This window comes from Dasypus novemcinctus, chromosome 21 (genome assembly GCF_030445035.2).
Source record: "Dasypus novemcinctus isolate mDasNov1 chromosome 21, mDasNov1.1.hap2, whole genome shotgun sequence".
In the NCBI taxonomy this organism is placed as follows: Eukaryota; Metazoa; Chordata; class Mammalia; order Cingulata; family Dasypodidae; genus Dasypus; species Dasypus novemcinctus.
Window position 1 is genome coordinate 25,398,797 of NC_080693.1, and position 12,380 is coordinate 25,411,176.

Sequence of the window (12,380 nt, forward strand, 5' to 3'; positions counted from 1 at the left end):
ACCTGTGCCACTGACAAGAATGTAAGCGGACATAGAAGAACACACAGTGAATGGACACGAGAGCAGACAATGGGGGGGGGGGTGAGGAAGGTCAAAGAAATAAACAAAATAAAATAAATCTAAAGAAAAGTCTTCACAATGCTGAGATGATCCCTGAAGGAGTTCTATTCTGTGGAGGAGACAATGAATGAAGAGACAGGTGGGGAGAGCAGGGATTAGGGCAGTGATATGGGCAAAGTTTGAGTCAGATGGGAAAGAAGTGAGAAAAGGTGGGCAGCCAGGCTTGACTGAGGAGTGAGAAAAGGTGGGTAGCCATGGCATGTAGAGAACTAGATGTTTAGGGGACAGTACTGTTGGTGCTCAGTTAGGTATTGATAATCTGTCAGACACACATGGCGAGGAAATTCAGCCATGAACAAGGTAGACATGGTCCAATCCCTGGTGGAGTTTCCCATTTACTAGTGGCAACAGACCTTAAATAACTAAACACATTAATATATCATTGCAGGCTAAGATAATATGCACGGAGAAAAAGAACATGGAGGCAGTGGAACAGCAGAATGGTGGAAGGTGTAGCTCTTTAGAAAGGGTGCTCGACTTAAATCTGAACAAGGAGCTAACCATGCACAAAGTGGAAGGAAAGTATATTCTAGGCAGAAAGCATCGCTGGCAAAATAGCTGCAAAGGAGCAGCTCCAAGTCCTTGAGGCAGGAGAAAGTTTGGAGAGTTGGAGAAAGAGCAAAACCAGTGTGGCTGACCGCACAGCCAGCATCATTCTCAATGGTGGAAGATGGAAAACTTTCCTCCTAAGGTCAGGAACAAGACAAGGACGCCCACTGTCATCACTGCTCTTCAACTTTATACTGAGAGTTCTAGCCAGAGCAATTAGTCAAGAAAAAGAAATAAAAAGGATCCAAATTGGAAAGGAAGAAGTAAAACCTCTGTTTGCAGATGACATGACTCTATATACTGAAAATCCTGGAAAATCCACATCAAAGCTACTAGGGCTAATAAATGAATTCAGCAAAGTGGTGCAAAAACAAAACCCAAAAATCAGTTGTGTTTCCATATACTAGTCATGAACAATCTGAAGAAGAAATCAAGAAAAAATTCCATTTAAAAGAGCAACTGCAAGTATCAAATATCCAGGGAAGCAGATTTGACTCAACAGATAGAGCATCTGCCTACCACATGGGAGGTCCAGGGTTCAAACCCAGGGCCTCCTGACCCATGTGGTGAGCTGGCCAATGCACAGTGCTGATGCGTGCAAGGAGTGCCATGCCACACAGGGGTGTCCCCCACTTAGGGGAGCCCCATATGCAAGGACTGTGCCCCGTAAGGAGAGCTGCCTCATGCAAAAAAAAGTGCAACCTGCCCAGGATTGGCACTGCACACACAGAGAGCTGATGCAGCGAGATGATGCAACAAAAAGAGACATAGATTCCTGGTACCGCTGACAAGAATACAAGCAGACACAGATGAACACACAGCGAATGGACACAGAAAGCAGATGACAGGGCAGGGGTGGGGTGGGGGGAAGGGGAGAGAAATAAATAACTGAATCTTTAAAACCAAATAAAAGTATCAACTATCCAGGATGTAAAGGACTGTACACAGAAAACTACAAACCATTGGTAAAAGAAATTAAAGAAGAATGAAATACGTAGAAAGGACATTCTGTATTCATGAACTGGAAGACATAACACTCAGATGATAATTCTACCCAAAGAGATTTATAGATTCAGCACAATCCCAATCAAAGTTCCAACAGCTTTCTTTGCAGAAATGGAAAAGCCAGTCATCAAATTTATATGGAAGGGTAAGTTGCCCCAAATAGCCAAAGCCATCTTGAAATTCAAGAATGAAGTTGAAGGATTCACACTTCCCAATCTTAGAAGTTATTACAAAACCACAGTAATCAAAACAGCATGGTATTGACAAAAAGACAGACAAATAGACAAATGGAATCAAAGAGTTCAGAAACCAATCCTCACATTTATGGCCAATCGATTTTTGACAAAGGTGCCAAATCCATTCAATGGGTAAGAGAGGAAACAATAGTCTCTTCAACAAATGGTGCTGGGAAAACTGGATGTCCATATGCAAAATAAGGAAGAAGAAACCCTACCCAACACCATATTTTTAAAAATCAACTTAAATTGGACAAAAGACCTAAACATAAGAAACAGAACTATAAAATTCCTGGAAGAAACATAGGGAAGCATCTTCAGGACCTTATGTTAAGCATTGGTTTCTTAGACTTTATACCCAAAACGCAAGCAACAAAAGAAATAAATAGATAAATGGGACCTCATCAAAGTTGAAACCTTGGACAGCGGAGTGGGTGTAGCTTGATAATTGAGTGCCTGCTTCCCATATACAATGTCTCAGGTTCAATCCCTGGTATCTCCTTAAAAACAAACAAACAAACAAACAATAACTTGTGCAGCAAAGGACTCTATTGTAAAAGTAAAACAGTGCAGCACTATGTACAGCAGGGGAAACAGATTGAGAAGTGAAGAATTTTCTTTGTCTGTTTTTTGTTTATTATTATTACTATTGAAGTAATGAAAATACTCTAATAATGATTGAAGTGATGAATGCACAACTATGTGATTATACCAAATACCATTGATTGTACACTTTGGATGAACTGTATGCTTTATTAATATGTATAAATAAAATTGATTTGTTAAAAAAAAATGGCAGCAACCTACACAATGGGAGAAAATATTTGGAAACCATATATCCAATAAAGGTTTAAAATCCAGAATATAGAGAGAAATTTTAACAACTCAACAATAAAAAAGACAATCCAATTGAAAAATGGGCAAAAGACTTGAATAGACATTTCTCCAAAGAAGATATGCAAAGGGACAAAAAGAACATGAAAATATGCTTGACATCATTAGCCATTATAGAAATGCAAATCAAAACCACAATGAGGGAAACGGACTTTGGCCCAGTGGTTGGGGCGTCCGTCTACCATATGGGAGGTCCGCGGTTCAAACCCCAGGCCTCCTTGACCCGTGTGGAGCTGGCCATGCGCAGTGCTGATGCGCGCAAGGAGTGCCGTGCCACGCAAGGGTGTCCCCCGCGTGGGGGAGCCCCACGCGCAAGGAGTGCACCCGTGAGGAGAGCCGCCCAGCGCGAAGGAGGGAGCAGCCTGCCCAGGAATGGCGCCGCCCACACTTCCCGTGCCGCTGACGACAACAGAAGCGGACAAAGAAACAAGACGCAGCAAACAGACACAGAGAACAGACAACCAGGGGAGGGAGGGAAATTAAATAAATAAATAAATCTTTAAAAAAAAAAAAAAAAAAAAACCACAATGAGATACAATTTCACATCCACTAGAATAGCTACTATTAAAAGCATGAAAAATTACAGTTGTTAGAAAGGATATAGAGAAAGAGGAGTACTTAGTTATTGAGGGTGGGAATGTAAAATGGTGCAGTCAGTGCAGAAGACAATTTGGCAGTTCCTCAGAAGTTAAGTATAGAGTTACCATATGATTCAGCAATCCCACTTCTAGGTATATGCTCAAAAGAATTGAAAGCAGGGACTCCAACAGATAATTGCATACCAGTGTTCACAGTGGCATTATTCACAATTGCCAGAAGATGAAAGCAAACCAAGTGCCCATCAACCAATGAATGGATAAATGTGGTATGTACACACATTATGTGGTATGTGTCACAAAAAGGAATGAAATTCTGATGCCTGTGACAACATGGATGAAACTTGAAGACAACATGTTGAGTGAAATAAGCCAGACACAAAAGGACAAATGTTGCATGATCTCCCTAAAATGAAATAATTAGAATAAGCAAATTCAGAGATAGAAACTAGAATCTAGGTTAATAGGGGCCAGGGTGGGGGCAGGGAATAGGGAGTTAAGACTTTAATGTATAGTTTCTATTTGGAATGATGGAAAATTTTTGGTAATGGATGGTGGTGATGGTAGCCCAACATTGTAAACGTAACTAACGGCACTAAAATATATATTTGAGTGTGGTTAAAAGAGAAAATTTTAGGTTGTGTATACATTACTAGGATTAACATTTTTTTAAAATCTGTAGAACTGTACGACACAAACAGTGAGCCTTAAAGTAAACCATGGACTATAGTTAATTGTACAATTATAAAAATGTTCTTTTATCAATTTTAACAAATGTACCACACTAATGCAAGGTGTTAATAGTAGGGTGGTATATGGGAATTCTATATTTTATGCATGATTTTTCTCTAAACCTACAACTTCTCTAACAAATATAATAAAAAATAATAAATAAATATAAATAAGTAAATAATAGGTGAAAACTTCCCGAATTTAACAAAAGGCATGAATATACACATTGAAGATGCTCAACAAACTCCAAACAGGATAAACCCAATAGACGCACAACACACCATGTTATTAATATAATCAGGGAAGTGGACTTGGCTCAACAGATAGAGCGTCCGCCTACCACATGGGAGGTCTGTGGTTCAAGCCCAGGACCTCCTTGACCCGTGTGGAGCTGGCCCACGTGCAGTGCTGATGCGCGCAAGGAGTGCCCTGCCACGCAGGGGTGTTCCCTGCATAGGGGAGCCCCACACGCAAGGAGTGCCCCCTGCAAGGAAAGCTGCCCAGCATGAAAGAAAGTCCAGCCTGACCAGGAGTGGTGCCGTGCGCACAGAGAGCTGATGAGCAAGTTGACCCAATAAGAAGAGAAAAAAAAAAATATATATATATATATATATATATATATAATCAAACTGTCAAATGCTAAAGATACAGGGGGACACAACATGTCACATACAAGAGAGCCCCAATAAGATTAAGTGTTGATTTCTCATCAGAAACCATGGAGGCAGGAAGACAGTGGGAAGATGTATTTAAAATGTTAAAAGCAAAAAATTGACAGCCAAGATTTCTGTATTGGCAAAACCGTTATTTAAAAAACGAGGAGGGAAGCAGATGTGGCTCAACTGATAGAGCATCTGCCTACCATACAGGTCCAGGTTTCAAACCCAGGGCCTCCTGACCTGTGCGGTGAGCTGGCCCACGCACAGTGCTGCCACGAGGAAAGAATGCCACACCACGGGGGTGTCCCCTGTGTAGGGGAGCCCCATGCGCAAGGAATGCGCTCTGCAAGGAGAGCTGCCCCGTGTGAAAAGCTCAGCCCACCCAGGAATGGCACTGCATACATGGAGAGCTGACGCAGCAAGATGAAGCAACAAAAAAGAGGCACAGATTCCTGGTGCTACCGAGAATGCAAGCAGGCACAGAAGAACACAAAATGAATGGACACGAGAGCAGACAGTGGGGGAGGGGGAATAAATAAAATAAAATAAAATAAATCTTAAAAAAAAATGAGGAGGAATTAAGAGATTCCCAGACAAACAAAAACTGAGGGACTTTGTTACCACTAGAAAACCTACCAGGAGATACTAAAGGAAATTCCGCAGGTTGACGGGAAAAGACACTAGGTAATTGACTGAAGCCACATGAAGAAATAAAGATCTCTGGTAAATATAACGACATGGGTAAATATAGAGGACCTTTGCATTTTTTATTTGTAAATTCACTTTTTATTTCCTACAGGATCTAAAAGACAAATGCATAAAATGTAACGATAAATCAATTGTCTTGGATTCAATATATAAGTACAAAATTTGTGGCAAGAGCAACATGAATCTGGGTGGATGGAGGGTTTTGGAACATAGTTTATGTATGCTATTGAAGTGGTTGATCTGACATCAAAACAAATGAGATTGTTGTAGATTGAGGATGTTAAATATGTTTTTTTTTGGTTGTTTTTTTGTTTTTTCCTTTAGGAAATGTTTTAATTTGTTCATTATGAGCTTGGAAGTCATTACAAGTTTCATCTGATTTACTTTTCAGTAGGATCACCGTACATTTGCATTGTCTCACACAGTAGTGAAAAACCACAAGACTATTTAAATTTACATTAATTATAAATCATTAAGATGAAAAAATCTGTACATCAATGCATTAGTCAGCCAAAGGGGTACTGATGCATAATGCCAGAAATTGGTTGGTTAGGATGTTAAATATGTAAGCCCTACGTGGACCACAAAGAAAATATGAGAGAATATGCAAACTCATAGAGATAGAAAGTAACATACGGGGGAGGGGGAGGGCTGGAGAAATGCAAAAAGAGTGTAGGGTTTCTGTTTGGTATGAAGGAAAAGCACTAGTAATGGATGATGGTGAGGGTACTGCAACATTGTGAATATGTTCAATTCCTCTGAAAAGTATGCTTGGGAGGGGCTGGCATGGGAAGATTTATGCTTCATATGTTCCCACAATTAAAAGAGAAAAAGAAACTAAACAAATAATGATAATTAAATGCAATACATGTGACTAGATGTGATTAAGAATGGAAAGAAAAGGCTCAAACAGACATTATTGGGACATAAGAGAAAAGTTGGCATATAGAATGTAAGCTTTATATCAACGTTAAATTTCTTGAACTTGATAGCTGCCTGCAAGGTGATTACATAAGTGAATATCCTTGTTTGAGGGATATCCACATGGAAGCATTAGGTCTCAAATGTTCCAAAGAGAGATAGATGATAGATAGATGGATAGATGGATAGACAGATGGATAGATGGATAGATAGATGCAATATGACAAATGTGGCAAGATGTTAAAATTGATGGTCTGGGTATCTGGGGGATGTTGGGTTTCTCTGTATTGGGTTGGTATTATTTTTGCAACTGTCCTATAAGCTTAAAAGTATTCAAAATAAAAAGTTAAAGAAAAAAACAAATCTTGAAGGTATCACATTGGGTGAAATAAGCCAGACATAAAATGATAAATATTGCATGATTTCTTATATGAAATACTTATAATAAACAAATTCATAGAGACAGAAAGCAGAAGAGGAGTTACCAGAGGCTGGGGGAGGGGAAATGAGTTATTGCTTAATGGGTACATGTTTCCGTTTGGGGTGATGAAAATGTTCTGGAAATAGACAGTGGTGAAAATTACACAACATGGTCAGTGTACTTGATGCCACAGAATTGTACACCTAAAAATGGTGAAAATGATTTTTATGTTGTTTATATCTTACCACAATAAAAAAAAATGGAAAATGAAACAAATCCATGTGGCTGCCCTGTGACGAGGGGGTCCCAGATGGCTGGCACACATCTTGCAGACAGTAGTAAGGCATTCAGACTTTATTTACAGGGCATGTGGAAGTCACTGAAAAGTGTCTAGGGGAGAAGGAGAGGATCCAATGCACACTTTTTGTTTGTTTGTTTCTCTCCCCTTCTCCCCCCATCCGCCTCAGTTGTCTGTTTTTTGTGTCCATTTGCTGCATGTTCTTCTTTTGTCCACTTCTGTTGTTGTCAGCGGCACGGGAATCTGTGTCTCTTTTCGTTGTGTCATCTTGCTGTGTCAGCTCTCCGTGTGGGTGGCACCATTCCTTGGCAGGCTGCACTTTCTTTCACGCTGGGCGGCTCTCCTTATGGGGCGCACTCCTTGCGCGTGGGGCTCCCCTACGCGGGGTCACCCCTGCGTGGCACAGCACTCCTTGCGCGCATCAGCACTGCGCATGGTCCAGCTCCACACGGGTCAAGGAGGCCCGGGGTTTGAACCACGGACCTCCCATGTGGTAGGTGGACACCCTATCCACTGGGCCAAGTCTGCTTCCCAGATGCACACTTTTAAAAGATCTGGAGAAGCAGCTGGAGGAAGGTAAGGATGACAGTAGGGAGACCAATTAGCGGGGTCATTGAAGAGTCCAGGGTGAGATGATAATGGTGGCTTGGCCTGGGATGGCAGAGGTGGTAAGAATGGTCCGATTCTGAATATACTTTTGTATTAGTCAGCCAAAGGGGTGCTGATGCAAAATACCAGAAATCATTTGGCTTTTATAAATGGTATTTATTTGTAGTAGAAACTTACAGTTACAAGGTAATAAAGCATAAGTTACTTCTCTCACCAAAGTCTTTTGCCATGTGCTGGTTCAGGCTTCCTGGGTTCCTCTCTTCCCGGGTTCATTTCTCTCCAGGCTCAGCTCCTCTGTTTTCTTCACAAGGCCAGCTGTAGACTAAGAGGTCCTCTAGGCTTTGCCTCTCTCCAACAGCCAGCTGTAGACTCTCAGGTGACTGGTTCTGTCTCTCTCCCCAGGGCTTCTGCTATGTCTAAGGAGCCATCTCTATTCCTTTGTGTTCTTCTCCTGCGTGTTCACTTCTCAGGCTCTACTTCAAAACTCCAGCATCAAAACTCCAACTCTATCCTTTGCCATGTCTTTTATCTGTGAGTCCCAACCTACCAAGGGGTGGGGACTCAACACCCCACTGAGGTGGACCAATCAAAGCCCTAATCATAATTTAATCACACCCAGGTGTGGCACGGCACTCCTTGCGCGCATCTGCACTGTGCATGGCCAGCTCCACACAGGTCAAGGAGGTCCGGGGTTTGAACTGTGGACCTCCCATGTGGTAGGCGGACGCCCTATCCACTGGGCCACGTCCGCTTCCCTTAGAGTCATTCTTAAGATGACGGTTTCTTCTCCCTGGGGCCTTGTGGAGACCCACCCTTTCCACATGCTTGCCCAATGGCCATTTTCTTGGTTTCACCCTCATCAAGCATCTGGGTGTTGACCACGCTCCAGACCTCACCCTCCAAGAGCACTGGGGTGATTACTACACCTTACCCAATCTTTGGGTTGGAGACTTAACCCCCCTAGTACAGTGATGTGAAGGCAACATCCTCCCTAAATCTGGCATACAGTCTCAACCCTCAGAGCAAGGAGTTGACCACCTGGCCTTCCCTAATCCATGGGGGACAGGCACACCCCTTCAGATTTAATGGGTGCTGACCTTAACTGCCCTAATCCTGGAGGAATGTGCTCCACCCTTTTTGTACCCTGGAGTGGCAAAACTCTCCCAGAACATCAGGTGGGACCATCCACTTTCTTCACCTGCTGGGACAGACATACCCTCTCTGTACACATGAATGGGGTTCCTCTCTTGGCCCAAGGCGAGGTCTTAATTCCAGATCTCAGCTTCCATGGTTTCCCCCTTGAAGTTGTTTCTCCTTCAGTCTCTCCTTTCCATGTCTCTTTTAGTCCAAGCTGACAGTGGTTTTGTTCTTACAGCTCTCTCTAAAAGTTTGTTGGTTTAGCATACAGGAAGCAGGGGTCCAAGCCATCAGATTGTAAGACTTGCCACAAATCTTTGCTAGATAACTGCATCTTCAATCCTGTTCAGTTAAGTTCTCAAATGGGGCACTATTATCTGAGAGCTCGATTTACAGAGGCTTGGAATTTCTGGAATCAGTTTCTGTTTCCTTTGTGCCCAACAATTCAGTCTTTGGCCTATATCTCTCATCTAGCATTTTGCTATAAGCTGCAAGGAGAAGTCAAGCTACATTCTCTGAGTTTACTTTGGAAAGTTCTGCTAAATGCCCAGGTTCACCATTTTCAAATTCTGACTTCCATAAAACACCAGGAGTTAATCTCGCTAAGTTCTCTGGGACTTCAAAACACAAATCACTTTTTCTCCAGTTTCTGATAATAGTTTCATCATTTACTTCTAAGGCATCATAAAAAATCTCTTTAGCATACATATTGCTATCAACAGTCTCTTCAAAGGAATCTAGGCCTTTTCCCTCAAGCATTTCACGTTTCCTCTAAAAAATACCCCTTACCATGTATAAAACTGTTCCAACATTTTGGTAATTGCAAAAGCACTACCTCACTTCTGATACCAAATTCTGTATTAGTCAGCCAAAGGGGTGCTGATGCAAAATACCAGAAATCAGTTGATTTTTATAAGCAGTATTTATCTGGGGTGGAAGCTTACAGTTACCAGGCAATAAGGCATAAGCTACTTTCCACGCCATGTGTTGGAGCAAGATGGCTGCCAGGGTTCAGGCTTCCTGCGTTCCTCTCTTTCCAGGGTTCATTTCTCTCTGGGCTCAGCTCCCCTGTGTTCTTCACAAGGTCAGCTATAAACTATGAGGACACTAGCCCTGTCTCTCTCCCCAGGGCTTCTGCCATGTCTAAGGAGCCTTCTCTATTCCTCTGTGTTCTTCTCTTGTGTGTTCACTTCCCAGGCTCCAGTTCAAAACTCCAGCATCAAAACTCCAACATCAAAAAACTCCAACTCTGTCCTTTGCCATGTCTTTTATCTATGAGTCCCCTCCCACCAAGGGACAGGAACTCAACACCCCACTGACGAGGCCCAATCAAAACCCTAATCATGATTTAATCCTGCTCAGGTAGAGACTAGTTTAGAAACATAATCCAATTCTATTTTTTTGAATTCATGAACCATACCAAACTGCTACAACCTAGAAGTTGGCGCTGACAGGACTTGCTGATGGATTGGATAGAGGGAGTGAGAGATGGACCTTTCTGGCTTAAGTATCTGGATGGGTAGTTGTGCAACTACTCAGATGAGAAAAAATAAAGCAGGGGCAGATAAGTGGGGAGGAAGGTCAGTTCTGAGCATGTGGATCCTGAGATACCTAAGAGATGCCAGGTGGAGATGCTGAGCATGTGTCCAGGGTGCTCTGGAGGCATCTCAACACAAGAGAGAGATTTGGATTCAAGTTTACTCTGCACAGATACAGTAACAAGATCAGTGATTGCCAGGGCTTCGGGGGAAACTATTCTGCATGATATTATAGTGGTAGATACATAGCAGTATGCATTTGTCGAAACCCATAGAACTGTATAAAACATAACAAACTATGGACTTCAGTTCATAACAACGTATCGATATTGGTTCATCAATTATCACAAATGTATCGCACTATTGCATGATGTTAATAACAGGGGAAAATGAGTTCAGGAAGGAGAGGGGATGGGAATGCTGTACTTTCTGCAGATTTCTTTCTGTAAACCTAAAACTTCTGTAAACATAAAGCCTATTGAAAAAGAAAAAACAAAACAAAACAAAAAACCCCTCTGGTCAGGCGTCTGGTGCATCTCTTCTCTACAAAGGCCCTTGCAAGGACCAGGACTCACCATGCCCTCCTGGCTGCCAGGCCCAACAGACGATTCTCAATTTCATCTTCCTCTCCCTGGCAGCATGGGACACAACTGGCCCACCGTCCTCAAAATACTTCCTACTGCTGCTGGGAAACCACTCTCCAGGTTTTCCCTCTCTCTGTGGCTGCTCCTCTTTAGCATCCTTGGCCAGTTTCTCCTCCTATCCAGCTTAAATCAGTCATTTTCAAAAGTTTAAAGAAGAAAAAACGATGGGAAACGGACTTTGGCCCAGTGGTTAGGGCGTCCGTCTACCATATGGGAGGTCCGCGGTTCAAACCCCGGGCCTCCTTGACCCGTGTGGAGCTGGCCATGCGCAGTGCTGATGAAGTGCCATGCCACTTCATCAAAGGAGTGCCATGCCACGCAAGGGTGTCCCCCGCGTAGGGGAGCCCCACGCGCAAGGAGTGCGCCCGTGAGGAGAGCCGCCCAGCGTGAAAAGAAAGAGCAGCCTGCCTAAGAATGGCGCCGCCCACACTTCCCGTGCCGCTGACGACAACAGAAGCGGACAAAGAAACTAGACGCAGCAAATAGACACCAAGAACAGACAACCAGGGGAGGGGGGAAGTTAAATAAATAAATCTTTAAAAAAAAAAAAAAGAAGAAAAAACGAGAACGATATATGCACATTTTAATTTCATCTATTTCAATGCCCCTTTTTGAATAGTTTTTGCATACACTTTATAAAGTACATACCTGCATAGTATATTGGAGATGCATACTTAATCTTTTTGAAGGTGTGCATTCAAAAGAAGTAAATGATGGGATTTTTAGGTCTCATCCAGACCCATATTTTTTTTCCCTCCCTCCCTCCTTCTCTCCCTCCAGACCCATATTTTAATTGCAGTCTATAGAGTTTTAAATTCAGAATATCTATCTCCCATGCTAGTCCCTACCTACCTCCAGACTCCTGACCAACGTAGCCGAGTGTCCAGCGGAGGCCAGAGGAGTTAGGTAACGGGCAGGGGGGTGGGGGTGCGTTTTAGACCTAGCCAGGGCTTTCGAGGCAGCTCTGAAGCAAGAGAGAGCTCCGCGCATCGGAGACCTGAAGGAATTCCCGGGGGCTGCCTTGAAGACTATGAGAAGGTCAGAAGTGAGGGATGAGAATAGCAAGGGCCAAAGAGTGGGGCCTTGTGCTGAGAAGCTGGGTTCTATTCTGAACGCAATGGGGAAACACAGAAGCATTTATATCCAGGGAGAGAGCAGGATTTGAAGTACGTTAGTAAAGAATCACAATATTTCATTTTACAGATGAGTAAACTAAGGCCCCCAGGGGGCCCGGCACCAGGGCCCAGGGGGAGAGTGGCATAGCCAAGATGAACCCCAGGGTCCTCCCTCCAGTCCAGTGCTCTTGCTGCATT